Below are 23,667 nucleotides of genomic sequence, written 5' to 3'. Positions count from 1 at the left end.
AGTATGGATTAAACGTGTTTGGTCAGTGTTCCTCTCCGCAACCTCCACAAAATTATTATACTGTATTTTATTCATTCATGGGCCAACTGTGTGTGTCTAGTTTCTCTATCTAAACTATTGTAGGCGTATGGAAAAGTCTGACAATACTGAAGCCAAACTTCTCCAAAGCCAGGACTACTGACAGCCATGCCACCAGAGCTAATCGCCAGACAAACTTATCCTGTGTGCAAGGAACTTTGCAAGGAGATATCCAAGTCAGATCTGTGTGGCATTAACAGACGTTTTGATGCTTTTGAAACCAACTTTCAGACATTTGTGGCCTCACAGGCTGACTTACAAGCCCATGTGGCTAACCAAGAGCTGCAAGTAACCTCAAAGCATGTATACAAGAGCTTGAAACTAAGTACTCAGACCTAACAAAACACAACAGCCAGCCCCAAACCAAAGTGCTCAACCAAGAGGCCTGCTCCCAGAGACACAATATTAAGATCTGGGGAATACAGGGGGGCAAAGAGGAAGGTAAACCCACCGAATTTGTCTCCAGAAGTTGCTCGGGAAGAGCAATTCACACACCCAGTTGAAGTCGACCACGCACACTGCTCTCTTCAGCCGGAGCTGGCCACTGGTGCTAAGCCACACACCATCCTGGCACATATCCACCACTTTCAAGTTTAAGAGCTGATCCTGCACTGTGGAAGACTACAACCCATTGAGTACAAGGGCAGTAAGATCTTGAACTTCCCGGACTACACCAGTGAGGTAATGACTCTACACCACGCCTTTCCAGATGTAATGTAAACTCTATATATGTTCTTTTTCCTATATCTATTTCCTGTATTTACTATTTATGTGTTCAACCACAATAACCTCTCTCTTACTCTCATATGCAGAGGTCTCATGGTAGAACGCAGCTGGGGGGAAAAGATACCACAATAGTCTTATGGCATGTCAAGGGGCTTGGCCAAGCTGTTAAAAGGGACAAGGTCTTTACACATCTTAAATCTCTATACGCAGATGTGATTTTCCTGCAGGAAACCCATATCAAAGCAACTGAGTAACACAAACTGAGGTGCAGGTATATCATGGAATCTGGCATCATATATTAATTTCTGTTAACCTTCCTCAATATTAATGGTCCAATCATAGATGATTCTGTATATCCAAGATAGCGTATTGCAGTAGGCAGCCTGTTGCAGCAGCTTTTGCTTGTTTGTTTGAGTAATGTCTCGTTGCATCTGTTTGTCTTAGTATTACTATTGATATGTGTTACATCTCACACTGAACCACCCAACCTCAGGGTCTGTGCTGACATATTCCTGCACTTATCATCTTTATACATATCCTTGCACTTGTCAGTTTGGAGCAGCTACATCTTGGGTTTTGCACCTTCTGGCTTCTATTTTTTTCTGTTTTTGTGTACATTATTTATTTATATAGACATTTGCATATTGTGTATGTTCCCCGATGTTACTTGTAGCTTGCTGCTGTAACACCTAAATTCCCTTTGTGGGATCAATTAAGTTTTATCTTATCTTATCTTATCAAGACGAGCCAAATTTTTCCAGTAAAGTTCAGACGAAACTCAGAAAAATCAGTCCCCTCTCTCCTAGATTTAATCTAGGAGGATTTAATCCTAGATTTAATCTAGGAGAGAGGCTGGATACACTGGAATCACAATCAGACAAAAAGTGACAAATAGTTAGAGATCACCTTACCTATCTTGGCTTGACAATACCCAAAGATCCTAAACTAATATCCAAACTAAATTTTGTGGACTCAAAACTCAGAGCATAGAAAGTTGGAAAATCCTACCTCTGTCCATGATTGGCCGTATAAATTCATTTAAAATGTTTTTCCTTCCCAGGTTTCTGTCTTTGCCAAAACCTTGAAAATTTGCATTTGCAAAAGCCAAGTCTGAAGGAGGACTGGGCTTACCTGTATTCAGACACTACTACTGGCCTGCCAATGTTAGGGCTCTCATGTTTTAGCAACAGGATCTATGGGTAAGTCGGCCTCTGGGGCCCCCTTGTGGTTCCATATTGAGGCTAACTTTGTTACCAACTTTTCCCTGCCAGCCATGCTGTTCTCTAAACTAGAAAAACTCTGTCAGAATTCTAAACCAGCTTAGAAGTGGTATGTGTCTACCAGAGATCTCTGTACAAACACTAGTTTGTTTCAACCACTCCTTTTTACCCTGATGGTCAGACAAAACCTACCATGCCTGGAGGGAGAAGGGTCTAAATTCTATTGAAACCTGTATGTACATGGATGGTTTGCATCATTTAGTCTGCTGAGAGAGAAATTTGAGCTGCCTCACTCGCATTGTTTTCATTACCAACAAATTGGACAATACGTCCAATCCAAGATTCTTAACTTTGAAACTCTCCCAGGGAAGCATACATTTTTTATACCTTAAAGTTTGTACGTTTGATGGTTGTACTATAGCCTCTACTGTGAGGATCAGCGAGGTCGGGAAAGGGGAACTGGGCATTGAACTATCCAGAGTTGCAAGGGACAAGAGTCTGTCTGTGATAGGTGGAGCTGAGGTGGGCCAAATGAAGCCTGGTTGCTGAAACAAGCCACCTAGCAGCTAGCGACCTTGAAGTGGCCATTCAAGGAACTGCAGTGTTTGGCACTTCTGCATTGGTTTCATTTTTGCCGCTTGGTTCAGACATTACAGAATCCAGGCTACTACTGGTGGCCCAAAATGTGCACGCCTTATGATGCAAGACACATTTAAGGGAAATCAAATTAAGAGGGAGTTAAAGATTACAATGTTAAGAAAACTGATTTTTAAGATTTCAGATTAAATCAGTTTATTTTCCGATTCTGGGTTAATTTTGGATGAATTCAGCAAGTAGTAATGTTTTGTTCCCAAATGATTCAGGGAGAGTCCAGTGATTCTGTGTTACCTTTAATAATCAGTATATAGTTTAAAGGTGCAATAAATGACATTGAGCCTCACTGGATGTCAGCAAACAACCACTTGCTATGTAAGGATATGTAAGGATAATGGCAACCTGGGCAGTTAATGAAGTCACACTCTCTCTGGGTGTGTTGTTATCCGAGCCTCTGTTCTTTGTTTTGGTAGCTGCACCGGCCACGTGTGCATGTTAGTGTATGTAAGTCCCTCTGTGTCCTCCACGTCTGTTTCCAAGTTGATGGCTGGGTCACAAACTCTCAAATTACAGCTAAACAGTACACTAAAATATGTTTCTGAAAGCATTTAAGGTGAGAAATAGGCAATGCACAGAATCTTGATCCATATGTAATCAGCACTGCCTAGTTTGATAGTTTGATCTGAGTTTGGTGAGCTGTTGACTTTTTTTTTTTTCCAACTTTATTGAGTAAACAACACACACGTTTTGGTCTGTTTGGCTGAATGTCATGTATTGCAGCATTAAAGAAAAATTTGAAAAGGGAATACAGAATGGGGAAAACCACGTACAGAACCAGCTGCCCCTCCCACTTCACAATTCTGTAATTTGTTTTATCTTTTCAATTTTTGGCTGTGTTTTATCTCCATTACTGCCAGAAACCAGATACATTATGTTAGTTGTAGTCATCCTCTGTGATGTGACAGCACTGAGCAGACAGACCAGTCATGATCATCACGTGTTCACATGGGCTATAGGCATATGTATAGATGAGTAAGATATTTTTTGACACTCTTAAGGGATATTTGTTCCCTTGTGCTTTTAAGATTATAGTTGCAACATGATTCACCGCTGGTGACATTGGATGTGACAGAGGGAATCTCTTGTATCTCAATTAGTGAGGATGGGCCGTTGTTCTCTAATGCAGTCTCAGCTTCTTCTTTGGAGGCAGATCATAAGAGTGTTTACACCGGTATCTTACATAATGCTGCTTTAATCTCCAGATCCATTAATTTGCCAACAAGAAAGCGAGACTCAAAATGCACTGCCAACAAACACTCTTCTCAAGGTTCTGTGCTACTCATCAGCAGTGTGTCCTCGACATCTCTACCTCCCTGGCAGCTAAATTGAGGAGACATGGTTTAAAACACACCTTCATAAGAAAATACTGTATGTTAAAGCAACATTTACTAACAACTTCTTTTGTTGTTTTTAGCCATAACTCTTTTAGTAATGGAAAAGTCTGATTGACACACTGTGCCTTTAGTATAAGTAGGAAAAATATGCAAGGCATTTCATTGTGTTAAACTGGTTGCTGAAAAAAACTTGTAATTAAAAGTTTCAAAATGTGAAATCAGGAAAGAAATATATATCTTACAGGTCTGTGCTTCTACTACAGGACAATGCAATGGTTTTGGTAAGTTGACCTCGCAAAATCTTAAAAGCCTGAAAATTAATAATAATCATTGTTATGGCCGTCCGCCGTATAGTTTTGTGTGTACTATTGAATTGTGCAATGCTTTTCATAACAGAGCGGGAGCTCTGTCTTTTCTGTGTGGGATCTATGTTTATTGACAGGTGCCAGTTCCATCACGGATTGGCTGCCCTTCAGTGCCGCAGTTGCCATGGATTGGCTGGTTCAAGACGCCAGTCTACTGACATCTGGGGTTTCCAGGTGATGCCACGGGTTGATGCTGGCAGCGGACCCTCATCCCTACACCTTTTGTCAAGCGTTGTGTTTGTTGGATATTGATAGGAATGTGAGCGTAGACTGAGTCTGATTTCTCGTTTTGTTGTAGTTATGGGGTCATTGTTAACATGTGTAGCCTTCTGGTTAGTCTGTGTTAGTCTAGCACTTTGCTATAGCTGCTTTGCTTTGTGTAGTGTTATCGCTCAGACCTTGTAAATCATGCACTCTGCAAATAGCTCTAACTTTGTAAATAGTTAAGACCACTAAACTTTCTTAAAGCAGTATGGGTGAAACGCCATTTCCTTTTGTACACAGTTTTTCCTGTTTTTGTTAGAATAGGGAGTTAGGTTTAGTAAATGTCTTTTGTTTACTCTTTTGTTTGATTAGGGAATAGTTAGAAATTGTTTTGGTTGAGATAATTGGTTCTGTTTATTATTTTGGCCTTGATTCACCCTGAAGCCTAACTTCATTGAAAATCAAGTCATTTTAACAAGTAACCCAGTCATCTGTCAAATTGTCATACTGCTCACATGGTGAAGCAATAAATTGCTTCTTTTTTTTGCATTCATCGCCCTTCACTTCTTTGTTCTTATGTTGGGCCCTCATGCTCCTAGACCTGGGCATAACAATCATCCATTCATACTTAAGGCTGGTTTACCTCCCAAATTTTGTTTCACTGTTTTTTCAATTTAGAAAGGTATTTACCAACACAATGTAAAATTGCATGGCTGCAGTCAAGTAAAATCGAGTGCACTATCATATATGAAAGGATAATGTAGATTATTTGGCTAGATTGTTCTGTTTGTTCATTATGAGCCAGCGTACCTGTAGATGTGTTTACAGCTGAGCCAATCAACGCGCTATATGCTCTATCTAGGGCAGTCTTGCATGTAGGCTCTCTGTTCATATGATTGTTTTTTAATCTTTAATCTTAATAAACCAGTGGTTAATTCAAAGTTAGTGTGATCATTGACACACAAATGGACTCATTTCTACAGATAAGTTCACATTTTTTCAAGCCTGTCTGAAAACAGTTCTCACATGATCTTTTGTGCACTGCAGTACTTTTAGTTATTGTTGGCTGTAATCATTCCTCCTATCTAAGGACAAATCGTAAGTCCTCATTCTGTGGAGGAATTACTTCCAAAGTTCAGCTGAAAATAGCGTGAGAATTCATCAGTATCAGTTAGAACAAAATTCCCTCTTTGTGCAACAATCCATCTGCCACAGCTCAGCAAGGAAACGCTGTCTGTGGAAACATAAGGAGATAATATTGCACTAAAAATATTAACGCTGAATAGACCCACTTGATTTGTTTATCTATAAATGCTGAAGCCTTATATTAGTTCTGAATTTTGACATTTTTGCACTTGGGGTGTGCCCAAATACAAATACATTATTTTTCTGTTTTTTTTTTATGAATATTTATTTCATACAAATATTTTAAGAATTATTTGTGTTCAGGAAGAAAAAAAACCCAAAACATGTCAAATACCAGCGTGCAGGTCGGTTACATCGCTATCTCAGTCTCTGTCCACTGCTCCACGGTTACATCTATCAGCAGGTCTCAACGAGGGGAGTCACAACCACCTGCAACATGATGCACATTTCCTAATATGGACATCAGTCCCGGAGTTGGGGGTGTTCCCCAAAGATAAAGCTGAGCTACTGACACACTCCATACTCCATAGGTTGTAAAAAAATAGGCAATTAATGAAAAATGCAAAGCAAGAATAACCTTTGAAGTTCTTCCCTACATGTTACACGGTGTGCTGTCTCTTTGTTATGGGTATATAAATCGGTAGAGGTCTGTCTGCAATGAGGCAATGACTAAAGTTTTAGCTCAGTAGTCAGCACAGTCCTCTATGATCTGGGAGATTCCTGGTGTAGGGACCTCCTTTATAAGATAATATTATAACTTTTACAAGATACATGAGGACATGTCAGTATTGTTTTATGACAGACTTGAAAAATGTGAAACTATCCTTCAAGACTGATGCTGGGCAGTGTAAGAGGTGCCTTTTGCATGCCTGGAAGGAAATTGATATATAGTTCTCTGCTACTAACTAACTTTGTTAAAGACACAAATAAGCATCAGAAAAGCATAATTAGATGAAAAAAGAATAATTAGCTAATATCCCTAATGATATTTTAGCAGTTTTTCTTCAACCTGTTCCATCTTGCTTTCACTATCAGTAAACACAATTAAAACTGAGGGTGAGCCTCACTATCCACCCTTATTAAATATGTTTTAAATGAACTCTAAAATCAAATGACACCCTCTAATTTCAAAAGGTTGCTTGTACTGTCTATCCAGACAGCTACAGTATATTTTGACTTCATGGAGTATGGCAATCCAAAGTTTATCAGGACTGTTGCTATTAGTTTGTTTTTGAGTCATCTTAGTGGTCACAAACTCCCATTGTTACAGCTATCTAGGTGCATAAAATAAGTGCACATCTACAGTGACATCATGTCATAGATACACATCAGTTATCAATGAATTGATTATCTGGGGGGTGGGTTTTTGTATTTACTATCAAGTGTTTTGGTGTTGAATGAGATCACTGTTAAGTGAACAAACAAACACTAAAGAGCACCCCTGTTTCTGTCCTCACTTAAACAAAAAAGTTGATCATTCAGGGTTCATTCAAGAAAACTGAACAGTAAAATTGTGAAACACACAGTTGAGACAGAAGTGAACAAGCATGGATGCACTATCCTGGTAAACCTTACATTGACTCAAATGCACATTTTAAACCAGGTGTGTTTGTTTGCATGTGCATTGTTTTGTTGGTGACACTTTTGTTTGACTGTATAGCTACATTTAATGCTATTTTTCAGGGCATGTAGAGTATGTGTGTATTGTGTCCCTGTGGTACTTGAACCAGTGCAGGACTTAGTTGAAGAAAAACAGGAGCATTGTTTACCTGGCTGCCACAAAATAATAACTTGAGGAAAAGGGCTGACTTAATTTGACAGGCCTTTGCAGATTGTTTACAGTGATTAATCTTGGTGATTCTTGGTATGTCTTGGTGATTCTTTTTTTGGGGGAAGAAGAGCTCTGGGCTGCTCTGTGCCTTCCACCACTGAATTGGCAGAGCACACTCCTTTTAAAGTAGAGGAAAATAGGTAATTTAATGATTTCAACACCTGTCCCTGACACACCCACTGATAATATATTCTTTCTGATCCCACCATGTAACTGAGTGTGCACACACACCTCGCTGTGTTCACAGAAATAGAGCCCATAAAGTCATAATGTCAGTGTTCCCAGATTAATACACTCCCCCCAAGTGGCCAAAAAATCAGTTAATGCAGGTTTAAGCCAGTTATAACACTATAGACACTGTTTCTTAGTCTTAAGAGTAATGTGATGATATAATAACACATTAATGTAATCACATTATAATTTGATTTCATGTAACTACATTTGAGATCCTGACCTGCTAACAGCTGCATGACTACATTACACCTAAAACACAATTGAATTAAACTTGAATCAATGCCTGTCAATAAAATAACTTTCACTTGTCTCATTGTTCCTTCCACTGTCAGAACATGTGTGTGACCACCATTTCATTTGAACATCCCAGGGAAAAAATATCATCTGCGGGAGGGAAGAGCATAAATAAAGAACCAAATGTCAGAGGAGGCTTGGTGCTTTGATGAGCAGAGATACTCACCATGCTAGATACACAATTTTAAGATAAGAATATCAGCATAAAATGTAAGTTGTCTGCAGCATAAAATCAGTTGTCTGCAGCAGGGAACTCCACTGGCAATATGTGAAAGTGCTTGAACAGAAAACATAGCACTTCGAACTGTTGAAAGAACCATGTCCTGTTCTGGATAATAGTAAGAATGTCTCAACAACTGCTTAACCAAGATAAGACCAGTTTTTGATCAGCTGTGCAGTAACATTAAGAGACTCTGTCAGTCTGTGTAGTGTAAGAAATGTTTGGTAGAATCAGTCATCACACAAAGGGTGGACAAAACAACCCTCTTCGTACGTCATGTAGAAACAAAGAATAACTTTTAGAGATTTTGGTGTGAGATCTGTTTCATCGCATGCAGTGTCTCAAGACAATGAAAATCTCAAAAAAGTTTTTATTCTCCACTTTCTTCTATTAAGGTTTCAAGTTTTATCGCCTCAGTTGAACAAAGAAAAGAGCGCCACCTACAGAAACACAACTGCCATCCAGAGAAAAAAATCCAAAAGACACTACAATCTGCTATGCATGCATTTGAGTGAGTGACTGTGTGTGCATGCATTTGTGTGTGTGAATCCCTATATACACTGTGTGTGAGTCCCTGTGTGTGGCCTGCTTCTTATTCAAAGTGACATTTTAAGCCGTTTAGCTGTCACTCAGCAGCGCAGCGGCACAGTGTTGATGACCACCCCCCCCCCATGGGGGTTTTGGTACGACCCACTGGAGCCTTGCCTGTTAATAAGGGTCCTGCCATGTCCGGTGGGTAGGGGGGGGTTGACAGGATAAGTGGCTATCCTAGCGGGAGTGACACAGTTGAATAAGTCCAGAGTCTCTGATGTGATGTCTAATAAGATTTTAAAGGAGTGAAAAAAGGAGCAGTCTGGAAGCAGAAGGCCAGTTAACTGCATGCCATTTGAAGCTCTTTTTGAAGTTTTCTGCAGTGACAGAGAATCAATCACGCTTCTGAACTTCCTCAGCCTGAGACTAAAGCTGAGCAAGTTTAGTCTGTTATCTGGGGAGTTAACAATGACACATTAAAACATACCAACACTTGTGTTGTCTGCTATGCAGAGCCCAGGCAGAGACGAGGTCATTCAGGATCTCAGCTGAAGGTTCAAAGAAAGCTGATTTCAAGTTGAGGACACAAAGTGAATACACCGACTTTCCCAATCTATCTTTAAAATTTGTCTTGCATTACAAGATGAGCTGTTTAAAAAACAAAACAAAACTATGTCAGTTTATAATCCAATTAGCCAATCCATATAGTATTGCCATTTTCATACCCAACATATTTACAACACGCTGGGGGACCAATGGAGTGGCCACCTTCCCCCCATAGCTGTGCTGATTCTAATACAGGTAGTAGAAAAATGATATATCTCCTTGCCTGTTTCATATAATAAATGGATTGTGTGTAATAATGTTGAATAATAGAAAATGAGTTGGTCATTTCCAGCTACCATGATTGTTTTGATTAGGGAACAGATTTGAGAAACAGTTTATTTTTTTTTTTTTTTTATTGCACAGCAGACAGAATACTATTTATGCAGATAATTAGAGTAGTCTTAGATGACTCTGGAAATACGAATGCTTAACTCAAGATTCAAATGTTATGGTAAAGTATGCAAGTATAAAGAGGGGATACATGTATCCAGGCTAGAAGACAGGCATCAAGTTAGAATTTAAATGCTGACTCCATTCCTCTTTTAATATGTAGATTTTTCCTGGTTAGACAGTAGCAATGTAATAAGCCACTTAGCAAAAGCTCTCATTTGGCCATTACAGTGCATATTTCAGGTTCCTCAGGTGTGTACAAAAGAGAAAAGACAGGTTGCTCTTTGATACAGCACTGAGTCCTAGAACTTGACAAATAATATGAACAAAGTTGGAGGAGGTAACCTCCTTCTGCTTAGTCTGGGAGCTGGGAGTTAACTGATAACAGTAAACGAGTGAAGAGCAAACTCCTCAGTGTTTCTGTAGTCTCTCTTAAATTTGTACAGTAGTTTGTAACTATTTATCAGGCAGCAGCACAATATGTATGGGTTGAAGGTCTTAAATCAAAGTCTCTAAATGTTAACAAGGGTGCCCCATAGGATTCAGTCCTGGGACCACTTCTTTTACAATTTAAATTAACATTCTTGGTCTAGATGTTCCTCCTGCAAATGGTCACTTTTATGCAGATGACTATTTACTGCTCCACACCATCTCAGGAAGAAGCCCTTCACCATTTACTGTCAAGGTGCAGAGATTGAGTCTGTATCTGAGTACAGATATCTGGGATTTGTAAACATTATTACAAATAATTATGTATTTATTTTTGCTAAATTTAATATTTTATCTGATTCTACATTCCTTGAGATGGCGTATTGATGCTATGATTTGATCAGTTTTACGTTATTCTTAACACATCATCATATGTGCTTGTTCACTCCATATTTGATCTATTTTGATATAAGTTTGTGGTCTGTTTTTTTATCGTAACCTCTGTTTTATGTTCAATGTGCCACTGCTGTCTTGGTTGAGCTACTCCTGTAAAGGAGATTTCATAATCTCAGTGAGTCACTTCTGGTTAAATAAAGACATACATAAAAAGTTTTTTTATTTAGAAGCCATCAAGCATGCAAAGAGCATAAACTTCACCTGTCTCAGGCAAGTCTTTTTTCTGAGTGAAATCCATTTTGGAGGATCCAATGGGTGTCTTTGAAGTAAAGCCCCCCAGCTTCAGACTGCCTAGGAACAAAAATGTAGCAAGAGCACTGACATCTAGAAGAATGATCGGTGTTCTGGTGGGGGCGTATGTGTTGCCAGGTTGGTATGTGCACTCACACATATTATTATACACTTTTAATACACTTTAATTTTGCTCCTTCCAAACCTAGAGTGAGGTGTATTTACCCAGGAGCCGCTAATGACAGAAAACTGATCTGAAACACCTTTAATAACAAACCTTTAACTACAAACATCCTTTCAATCTTGTAAAATTAAAGAATAAAGTTACACAGGGTCAGGTATTTACAGATGCAGAAAAAGGGGGCAATAGTGCAGCATAGGTATCCCCATCAGGCATTTGCTCATCCAGAAATGCAGTAAATAAGCTCCATTAAAAGAAAAAACTCTGGATCTCACTAATTTCTAAACCCTGGCTATGGCTCTGGTTGACAGTAAAGACGATGGCAAGAAAACCTTATGACATTCCCATTGTCATGGGCATTCCTGTAACAAGCTACCATTCACAAACATATCCTCATCTACAACATCATGGTTTTAAATAATAACTGTCAGCAGATGGAAAGTGATTTATTAAGCAAATTGAAAGCTTCTGTTGTTTAATTTCAATCAAGTCTGTATGGATAAAGTGGTTCAGGATAAGCCTTAGTTGTAAACTAATGTGCAGTCTTTCGAATATATATATATATATATGATTAAATATGCACATAATTAAACCAGTTATATTGAAACTGTATATGTGTAAATGATTAGAATGTGTATGTCCCATGGTTGAAAGGCTATTGAATTTCTTTGAAGTTGTTTAAAACTGCATGAAATGTTTTTGAGTAGTTTACTGTAGACTTGATGATAGGGGTTTAAAGAAAGAATTAAAAAAGGTTTACCGGATGTTGCGAGGTAATACTGGCCCATAGATACAGTATGTAGATGTGTATTGGCTTTGGTCCAGACACAAGTAGAGTATATCAGTATTGTCCCTTTATGATCCACATATTAAAATAGCAGTCCAGTATCATCAGTTGAACAGCAGAGTAGTTCATTACCTCTGCTTTCTTGGATTATGTGTCTCTTGTAAGGACTAACACTTCCTTCTGTGGGTTGATGAGACTGTATGTGCTGCTGGCTGGATGGACAGTTAGTTGTTGTGCCTGGCGAGCGGTTTGGACATCTGTCTGTGTGCTTGGCTGGATGGCTGAGCAGCCTGCTGGACCACAATGCAAAATCAGTCTGTGACTTTAATCCTCGACAAACTTCCAATGTGTCCTGTCTGTGTATCAAGAGTTTAAACTCTGTCACTGCACAGACATTTGCATGGCCCAAAGGGCCACAAAGCTACATACAACACTGAGATTTTACTCAATTACATGACAGTAACATTTTGTTAATTAGTATAATTACTATATAATATATAGTAATTATGTGGTTTTCACATAATATGTGAATTAATTTTGAGGTACTTGTACTTTACTTGAGTAATTCTGCTCCACTACAATATTGTACTTTTTACTCCACTACATTTATCAGGCAGGTTTAGTTACTTTGCAAAAGTAGATTATGAATACAAAATATAATCGAAAAAGCAATTATGTTTTATTAAAGATAAAGCTACACAGCAGTATATAAAGTAGTTACGATAAGCCCCAACTTTACCAGCTACAACGTGAAAGTGATGCTTATATGTTGATGCTTCAATAATCATAATCCAATAATATAATATATATTCTGGAATGGGCCATTTTGCATTATAAATACTTTTACTTTCAGTACTGAAAGTATATTTTGATGCTAATACTTAAATACTTTTCCTTGTCATAAAAGTGACTAGTAACTAAGTAACTTTTTGTAACAATCAAGACAGTTGTTTTCCTCCAAGGTCATTGTTGATGCTTTGAAACTGCTGAAATTACATTGAATGTCATAACAACTATGAGCTATAGCTAAGTTGCTCAATAACATAGTAGTAATAAGTGTAATTGGTTACTTTACATAAAATGTGTTATGGACAAGCAAGCAAAAAACAACAAACCACTTTAGTTTATGGGATAGAACAAGACTCTAAGTCTAGCCATGCTAGTGGCTCTGCGAGGCTGTAATAAGGCACAGTAAATGCTAACATCAGCATGCTCACAATGACAATACTAACATGCTGTTGCTAAGTAGGTATGATTTTTACTATAATCACCATCTCAGTTTAGTGTGTTAGCATGCTAACCACAAAGTACAGCTGAATGTCATTAGTTTTGCATGTGCTTAGACATAAACCAAATTTTTGGACAAATTGAAAATTTGACCAGATGGTGCTACTAAGTAAGGGGATCACCAAAATTATTACAATTCGTCCTGACAGGGGACATGAATGTGTGTACCACATTTTACAGCAGTGCATCTAATAGTTGTTGAGACATTTCACTCAAAACCATAAATTTGAACTTCATGGTGGCACTAGAGGAAAAGTTAGGGGATCACCAAAGTCAGTAGGATTCATCCTCTGGGGACCATGAATGCTGTTTAATCTGAAATAAAGAAGTGGATCGACTGACCAACCGACAGATGGACTTGCCATCCATAGAGCCTAGCTAAAAATACCATGTTATACATTCTCAGATTATTTTTAATAGATGTTTAGAACCACTGAAAAAAAACTAAAGCAGCTGTTTTGCTCGATAATTGTTCACCTCCATAAACCTTAAGTTGCTTGCAGTTGCCAAACTTGTACAATAAAATGAGATGCTGCCTTTTATACTGTGTGAGACACACGTAGGTGCGTCCTGATTGGCCGGCTACGTACATGCAAGATTCAGTGGGCGATCGCGTGTATGTGATTGGAGGAGAGTATTACCCATAGAATCCAGTAGAGGGCGCAGCCTGTGTGAGATAGAACTGTAGACAATGAAACAAAATGTCCAAAAGGTCCAGGGAAACATAGTTTTCAGAGAAACAGACAAAAACAAAGAATGAGAAAAAATAAGCAAAAAGGAGAAACAGCAGACACAAGGATTGGGAAAAGAAAGAAGAACCAGAGAAAGATAATAAAGATGTGGAGATGATGCTATTCCCTACTGAAGAAGAAAAAGGAGGATTAAGAATTAGGCTGAAAGGATTACGCTGAAAATAAACACTGTTGGCCAGTGTTCTCTGCTATAAAATGAGGTAGGTGATGAAAAAAATTACTGTTGAGAAATATTATAGGTGCATCCTTGAGACACCTATTACTCTGCATATTGAAACCTGACAAAAATAGGTTGTTGAATGTTAAAAAAAATCCAGGAAAAATCACTTTCCTAGAATTATTTCGTCTCTTTCCAGACAGAAAAACTATAATTACATGTTTTTCTTGCACACGAGAGCTGTGAAGACAAATAATTAAGTGAAAATTGAAAACCAGTCAGGTCAATTATTTTTGGTTGCTTGTCAGGTATAGAAAATAACTTTCCTTTGCAACCAAAAGTATATTTACCTGTCTCATTTATTTCCACAACTGTGAAAATTAGAGTAGAGCACCAACTTTGTATAATCAGGTGAACAGGGTGCATGTTATATATGTGAGAAAAAGAAATATTACTGGCTGGATGAGTCTGGCCTATTAGAATCCTGTACTACTTACAAAGGACTGGCTAATTTTGATGCATGTTAGTGCCCGGTCATGCTAGGGAGTGCCACAGCCAAATTAATTTGGGCACCCTTGCAAAGTAGGTGGTGCTAGAGACAGTAACCTCTGTCCATAAACTTTTTGGTCTAGAGCTGTTTTTCATGGTTCCAATGAAGGGAAATCTTCATGCTTCCAACTTCCGACCCTTTCCTATTTCACTGTGACAACACCCCATGCACAAAGCCATAAAGTCCATAAAGAAATCTCCCAGTTTGCTGTGAAAAAATTTAGGAAACCACAACTCCATCCAACACCATTAGGATGAATTGTAACGCTTACTGTGAGCCAGGATTTATCACCCAACATCAGTGTTGGACCTCTCTAATGCTCGTGTGGCTGAAAGAAAGTAAATCCCTGCAGCAGGTTCCACAATCTGGTGGAAAAATTGAAACCAGTAGAGAGTAGAGTTATAGCAGCAGATTAACACCCTCTGTTTTGGAATGACATGTTCAACAATCACACATGGGTGGAATGTGTGGGTGTTGATTGTGGCTAGTTTCATTTGTGGTAAATGGTAAAATTCCATTTTAAACATTCTTGAGTTTATATTACTTTAGACCTTATTCAGACATGACAGGACATTTACGGAAAGCGACAATGTTCGTGAGTTCAAAATAGTGTTACGATAGCCAGAAAGGAGCCTTTTTTGTTTGCTCACAAGCATCACTGATGTACTTTATTTGGCAGTTGAAACCTTAATTAATGACTATTATGAGCACTCGCCCGTTATTAGAGAGTGAATTCTGCTACCTAATTTATAAAGTCAGTATACATGCACAATCACTCAATGACAGAACTTTAAGTTGATAACTCTTTAATTACTATTTGCTCACATGCTGTATGTCTGTATGTATGTATGTAAAGCATTTCTGGATATTCATATACTAAACAGCTGGCATGAGTAAATACGAAAATATAGAGAGGGCGTGCTGGTCTGATTATTACTGTGGTAGTAAGAGGATTTTTTAATGTCTTCTGCTCCAGTTGCACCGCAAAGGGAGAATAGTTTTGATAGACAGATCTGATATGTGAGGATCGAATTCTTTAAAAACTCTTCTACAGTATTTCCTAGTTTATTAAACCAATCTTGTGCATTTAAGATGATGACTGAGATAAAACATTTATTACAGTGATGTTAGAAGGTGAAATTAGACAAACATTTCTCTTTCTCGCTCTCTGCATGTTTGACCTCGTGCTGGTGCAGCCTTTAATCTAACAGCATTAATTCAGACTTGTGCCATGTGGAAAGTGATATGGATATGTAAAGGTCCGATCTCGTAAGCTTGTTGTGACTTTTATGTTAAAGTGATCAGGTCTTATTAAGGCATGAGACCAACATGTTAAAGGGTGCATGTCTGAAAGGAGCTCTTTCCTTTTTGCGCCCTCAAAAGTTAGTGCTGTCAACATAATTTGCAATTGGCCAACGGTGCAGGCTTGCATATCAAAGTTCAGCAAAGTTGAATTCTCCATGAAAGCTTTACCCAGATTTACTTCTATTAAAAATTAATTGATTTCAGTCTGAATTTTGTTGGTGTGACTGAGCCCTTAGAGTTAGAGCTTGACTGGGTTGACCGGGTATAAAATTTCTGTTAACCAACACTTTGGTCCTACGCAAGGTATCTCAGAAACAAATGGCTGGATTTCTATGACTTGCTGTGGACACCCACGGTCCCCAGAGGTTGAATTCTAAGGTGCTTGACCTTTATTCTAGCATAACCATCAGATATGTCCAATTCCACACAGAAGAATAGAACAAACACAAACCCCTCAACAACAACACCAGGACCCTGAGACAAGAGGATGCTTCCAGGATTGGAAATACATTGTCAAGTATCTCCCAGTTTCTTGATTATTTTCTGGCTCAGAGTTAGCAGCGACAGACGCGGCGGGGCTGGATAATAACCGTCGAGACATTTATTTGTTCTGTCTCCGTCTCTGCTTCATCTCTCTAAATGAGCTGTCATTTCTTCTCAACACACTCACACAGACCCATTCACAGTCCCATCAAATGTGTCTTTACTCAAGGCCTTTGTTTTAGCTGTGGCACCATAGAACATTTGGTGTGTGTGTCTGTGAGTGTGTGTGTGTGTGTGTGTGTGTGTGTGTGTGTGTGTGTGTGTGTGTGTGTGTGTGTGTTTGAGAGAGAGAGAGAGTGAGAACATAAAAGAGTGAGAAGAGAACAGAAAGGGAGAGGATGCTCTGGGGATTCTTCTATACCTTCAGAAGTGTCATCTTCTCTCTCAAGACCAACCAACACACAGCCAATTAGCAACTGCTCCTGCTAAACATAGACTGGCTGGCTGACTGCTTTGCTGCCTGGCTGCCTTACAGCTAGTGGGAGGCCTGCTACTGTTTGTTTTCATGTGGTGGTGTCAGGGTTGGACTGATATATACGTACAACCATCATTGTCCTGTCATTAAGAAAGTTATCAAGTCGAGTCAGTGTTGGCAAATAGAAGGATATGATACTATTTGATTGCTTTGATAGATTGACGTATTATTGTTATTCTAAATGGTGACAAGTGCTTTCAAAAATGCTGTCAAAAGATAAGTCTTAAGAAATTCATCCATTACACCTGCCATGTGTGACAGTTTCAAGAACATTAACCAATATGAAAATAAAGTCCCATTTCCATTTTTATGTGGATTTCCCACAGAGGCACAGTCACAATAGCATTTATGACACAATGTCTATATAGGCTGCATAGTGAAAACAGCATGTTAGCAGAGCAGCCACAGCATATTCAGTGTCTACACAGGATGTCTTCAGGCACAGTATTGAGTATAGGTCACCCTCTTTTTGGCAGCACTCAGAGCCCAACACACAATCACTGTAGTTAATGCACAGAAAAAGGAGGAAAACAGACTTAGAGAGTTATGTTATGAGAGCACACAGTCACCATGTCATCAAGCTTCAAGCATCATCTTTTTCATGAGCATGTGCAAACCTCACAATGCAATTTTCTGGTGTGAACAGGCACTAACATCACGCAAATAAAGGTTTTAAATATCAAAACATTGAACGTTGTACATATTTCACTGAACAAATAACATAATATAAAACATATATTTGCTATTTTTGAAGAATATGTGGTTTAGAAACTGTTACTGTGTTATAGAAAATTTGTGCAACGTTTTTCTGTCAACCCTTCATTCTCAGATTGTTTTTGATACTACCACTAAGGGGTGCCAAAGGCAACAATTTTTGCAGTCTTTGTTACTAACTTATAAACTACTCAAGTACTTTTAGTTAAACTAAGCTTAACTACACCTTAAACATGCTGTAGTTAAAACGCACAGATATTGTAAGGGTTATTACCAAAAAATACATTCAAAATCCTTGTCCACTAAATTAATCAAGGTTTAACCCAAGGTTTCAGTACTAATGTTCTCTCTGGCAAGTGAATCAGATGTACTAAAAGACCAGCCAACACCACCATAGCAGTGCAAAATTCGAATGTAAGATGGGATGTTTATCATTATTATTATTAATCCATTAAAAGGTCAAATCAGTCATCATCAACTTTTTTTTGTTCCTGTGAAATCACACCCTTGAGACTGAGATACATCTGCTGGAAAAAAACAGAAGAGGACGTTGAGCAGAGGCTTTACAGTACTGTCAGCACAACGAAACAAGTGGCCTCAGTACATCTCTGCTTACTTCCCATTCCATCAGTATGAGGTCATTAGCGTGATCACAGTGACGTCTAAATCTGGGAAGAGGCGATTTTGAAATGTCTATGTCTGTTCTCACTGAGGAAACTCACTGAAATTTGTGGACAGATTGCCCTCAGCACAAGGATCAGTTGGTGAGATTTTAGTGGTGATCTGGATCTGCAATTTCAGCCAAAACTATCATGTATTAAACTGCTGGTGGGAAAACCGGGTGCTGAATTAACATGATTAAACCAGGAAGATAAAAGGGATAAGTCAACAGAAGGCTATCTGGAGGTGGCAGCTTTGCAAGTTAAAGAACTGCTTTGCGCTGGTGGAGGTTTCGATTTTCCAATTGTTTTTTTTTTTTTCTTTCAAATCAGTACAACACAGCAGCACATAGGCACAGCATGATATCCATGAGCAAACTATTGATTACAGTGTGTGTGTCTGCATTTCTCCACTCTTATCCCAAGTACACTGAGCTCATATTGACACACTAATCAGACTAGAAGTCCTTCAGGTAGCTATCTAGGTTTACATGAAGCCTAATATTCCAATAATAATCCTTTCTCCTTACCACCTCTGAATATATATATATATATATATATATATATATGAATCATAATTTTTGGGGAGAGGGTATGGTTATAATAATGTAATGTGTTACGGTTTAGGTAAACTACTGCAGCTTCATTCTCTATGGGTAAGAAATTTAAATAATTTAAATCATGTTACACTTTTGGCCGCATCCCTGCGACTGATGTCACAACAGGTGTTTTGCCTTGACAGCTGATGGGAAATATCAGCTGTGATTTCACTGATTGGGGTGTGGCAAAGATGCAATGTTTGGCATGTTTTAACTAAAGACTATATAAAGATGGATGTACAGAGGTGTGACATCACCTGTTAGTTTGCATTGGAGCCAGTTTGAAGCCCAGAGTTGCAGCTTTTGGTTGGCAGCATCTTTTCCATTTGGAGCCAGGGCCTTCATAATAAGGAGTGCAGGGTGTTGCCTTTCACGCTCTGAAAACATACCCCGCTACGTTGGACCACAGACTGTAAAAAAAATAATAGATGTAGCCACCGTGATATCACCCATTGGTGACATTTTGACCATTGCCATCTTTGATTGTTGGAGCCAGAAGTGACCATATTTGGACAAGAGGGTGGAGCTGACCCTAATGCTAGCTGCTAGCTTGGTTGGCACGGTGCATTTACAATCTATGATTGATGATGACTGTGATAATGCTAATGCTAATTTTTGCTAGCAAAAAACAGGCTTAAAACAAAAGGTACTCCCTGAATAAGTTGAACAGCCAACTCCTTAGAGGATCTTTTAGTACAACTAAACACTGAACAAGACTTTTTTAGGCGACCAAAAAGTTAACTTTCATGAACTGAAAACAAAATGAAATACCGACAGCTATGGCTACACTATATACAATATATAACGTACACATATATAACGAATATTGTTGAATCAAAGCTAGCCATATCCTAAAGCATACCCTGAATTATCGTCTATTTTACTCTAAATGGGACCATAACCAGAAACACCAGACAATACGTGCATATTGCGATACTGCAGGTTGTTACAACTTTTGTGCTCATTTCGGGGGTAACAGAGGAGTTGTAAACTTGAATCAAATTGCAAGCCATCATCACTAGCAGCGCTACTCCTGATCAGTGCATTAAAAGACACAGGGAAACAAAACAAAATAAAACAACCTCAGCAAAACCAACAACCAAAGCCAACAACACATGTTCTAAAATAATAAGTAGGTTAAAATACATAAATACAATGTAATATTGCCCTAGAACAGACGCACTTATTGCACTAGAATAACTGTAATTATCGCACTAGTATGAATGTAATTATGCACAAGAAGGTAATTTTGCTACGTTATAACTGAGAGGTATGCATTTCTTTATTATATTGCAAAGTAAAATAAAGTGTCTTCTCTGTGGGAATGCAATTCTATTTTGTGGGCGTGAATGAATGTTTGTCTTAGACAATGTGCTTTTCATTGATTGCTCATCTTGTTCTCCTTGACATCAAATACCTGGAGGGTAAAACATGTCTGAATAAATCCTTGTGCTCTGGTCTCTCCACAGTGTGAAGTGGATGCAATCCTTGAATGAAATTAAGGATCAACTTATCACATGGCTCTTGGGTTATGGTGGTGGTACCACTGTCACACAGCAGAAAAATGGGTTTTATTTGTTTTCTTATATCTCTATTTTTTATATTTCGCTGTGGTTATTTTATATTCCGCGATTTTATATTTTATGTTTTAAATTGCTTTTATTGTTGTGCTTGGTTTTATTTGCATGCTTTTAATTTGAAATTCAACTCACGTTTGTTTAATGCATGTTTTACCTCCTTCATGTTACCGTATTACCACTAAATACCTGCACCTGGTTGAGCTCTTACCTTTTGACAGACATTACTTTTAACCAATTGGAGGAGAGAGAAAGACAGCTGGAGGGAAACATGAGGAGGGTGAACCCCAATAGTTTGAAAAATTTCTCATTGGATCGAAAGCCCCTAGTCCGATGGCCTGTTATCCCAAAAACAAAAGCCCACTGCTCCGAAGGCCCGTTGCTCCAAAAACACACACTCCCCCCTTAACATGCAAGTGATCATTTTAACCCAAACCATTATCTTTCCCTAACCCTAACCAAGTGTTTTTATGCCTAAACTTAACCAGACCTTAACCACAGCATTGTCACACCATAAAACATAATTATTTTTGAAAAAGCACAACAGTCAGGAGGGAAACTGACAAGAAATAAGAAAAGTAACAACATCAAATCTCCGCCTGGAAGCAGGTGAAACAACAGGCAGGAGCACCGGTTTAAACTAATATCACAGAAAGTGACATGAGTCGAGAAAAGACACTCCATGTGTCACTGACTCTCCGTACTGGAGTTCCCCGCCAGAGAGGCTCCCTGCCCCGACGTGCACCGCACAGGCTGACCAGCAGTGGTGACACTTCATGTCTGTGACATATTCTACAGATATAGACATTGAAACCATAGTGAAAGATGTGATGTTGCTGGTATGATGTCCTATGACTGTCAACAGATCGTTTTCCCTGTCTATTTCTGCTGAGAGCCGCATATGTCATGTGGAGAAAATAGGTGAGACCTCAAATCTCTAGATGATGTAATGCAACAGCCACACGCGAGGTGCTCTCGGGCTGTGTGGCTGCTCTCCTCGTCAACCCCACAAGATTTCTGAACAAGTAGCGGATTGACAGCTCCCACATGGCTTTTGTTGAAACCAAACCGAACCAAAGCGGAAAATGGAACAATGTGGCGACTCATCCACTGATTCAGACCAAAGCAAACAAACTATAGGTGTAAAAAAACACCATTACTCTTACCTGTACCTCTACTGTGTTTCATTCTCATTGCTGTTGCTGCTATGACACCTGAATTTCCCTATAGACATTAATAAAGGTTTATCTTATTTACTTTACATGGAGCTAAAATTAATACTGAATTATGTTAAATGTTTGTCAAATGAGTTAGTGTCTGTATGAGTCCTAAGAAATCATAAATGATCTTTTAGAAGGAGTAGATGTTTACCGGTAAGCTGGGCTCCATGGGGAACAGGGTGTTCCTCCTCATTCTGGGGTGCTTTTCTCTTTTTGGCATGCTCACATTTCTTTTCCATAAAGACCATTTGAGTTTGGTGGACCCTATCATTGGTAGTTTAAAAAATGGTATTTTTATTAGATCCAATCTGTACTAGTAACTACTGTATATCTACATAAATTTCAATGCAAATTATTTTGACTACCAACATACTTTGTTGTATCCTCTACTGGTCAATGTTAAAAACTAGTGTTTCAGAGTAATCTAAACCTTCCCTTCTATATGTATTTGTTTTTTTTATTTTATTTTAGTTTTCCTTTTTGTTTTCATTTTTCAAAGACCAGTGGCGTGGCATGTCTTTTACATTACGTAGGGCTATGGCCCAAGGTAGTTCTGTGTATTTTGGCTGTGACAATGCACTGTATAATATAGCAGAGAGCCAGCTGCTGGTGGCTAGTGGCTAGGCTAGAGGTTTCTAAAAGTTTAAAAAAGTATCATTTGGTGGCCACTTAACAATTGCTTTCACTTTACAATTATCACCACAGTACCATAACAATCTGTGTACGTTTTGCCTGCCTTCAGGGAGTAAATGTTATCTTATAGAAAATCACCCAATCTGACAACATTTCTTGGGTGTAAAATTTTCCACATCGGATTCAGTTATTTTTAGCGTGCTGTGTCAATCAATAAGGGGCCACCAGGAAAAGCCGAACATATTATGAACATACTACTGTTGGGTGGAGAAAAGTACACCCTTCGGCACAGACACAAAGATTGTAGGCAGTGGTTTTTCATTAGTCATTGAATGTTTCTGTAATTATGTATGATTTATTTCATATTTTAATATTCCACTATTATTCCGACTATGACATTATTCCAAATTTGATATGGCTCATGGAAACAGCATATTCCGTTTGGATATTCCAAATTAGGCCTTATTCCGAAAGTAGAATTTTTTGATTAAGACATTACTGATATGCGAGTATTATTCTGGTTTTAGGAGTATTCTTTGGAAATGTATACAGCGCATTCGGAATATGCGTCTCAGTTGGGGTTTTTACCGCAGTTTGCAACAGATGGCTCTCTTGCCTGTTTACCCCTGCGCAGGCAAAATGCCAAATGCTGGAGCAGGAAGGCAGACAGAGGACAGGAATGAGAAAAGAAGAGTGTGTCTTCTCCATGATAGACACACTTTTTGTAGAGGCTGTAGAGGTGCGTGGCTTAGCACTGGCCACCACCCCATAAATACAGCTGCTGTTTCACCTATTGTTTCACCACTGCTGCTTCATAGCTGATGCTTTGAGGCTTAGCTGTCCTGCTGACTGAACTGCATGGTGACTCCATCGTACAGCTCTCGCCACTCAGTCTGTAATCCTTTTTAAATAGGTTGTTTTCTTATTGTTTGCGTGTATTTTGCTTTACTGACATAATTATTCCCCTTACTTAGTTAGTTATTTTCTTCTTTGATTCGTGTTAAGAATTAAATCAATTTGGGTTGTTCTGGTGTTTCATTATTCTGTAAATATTAATTTGGGGCCTATGTAATAGTGTTAGATTGTATCGTCACCACCAGGGCTTTTGTACCGTCGTTGTTTGCTGTATATTAATTGAGTTTTCTTCACCCCATACAACTTGCATTGCTCTGCGATTACTGCACTTTCAAAATTTTGCCCTGGTCAGGGTGTAGGTGTTCTGGTACGCCATACTTCAGAAACTACTCCTTCAGGATGACTTTAGCAGTAATATCTGCTT

General features: G+C 38.7%; 1 long non-coding RNA gene across 1 annotated transcript; it reads left to right on the top strand.

Moving 5' to 3' along the window:
- The first annotated feature begins 464 nt into the window (after positions 1 to 464).
- On the top strand, positions 465 to 5,438 carry LOC122979141. Its single transcript, XR_006402804.1, has 4 exons — positions 465 to 759; positions 1,865 to 2,003; positions 4,257 to 4,293; positions 4,409 to 5,438. It is a non-coding gene; the product is annotated as an uncharacterized LOC122979141 (long non-coding RNA).
- Positions 5,439 to 23,667: the final 18,229 nt, after the last annotated feature.

This window comes from Thunnus albacares, chromosome 3 (assembly GCF_914725855.1).
Source record: "Thunnus albacares chromosome 3, fThuAlb1.1, whole genome shotgun sequence".
In the NCBI taxonomy this organism is placed as follows: domain Eukaryota; kingdom Metazoa; phylum Chordata; class Actinopteri; order Scombriformes; family Scombridae; genus Thunnus; species Thunnus albacares.
This window is presented reverse-complemented; position numbering and strand designations above follow the sequence as displayed.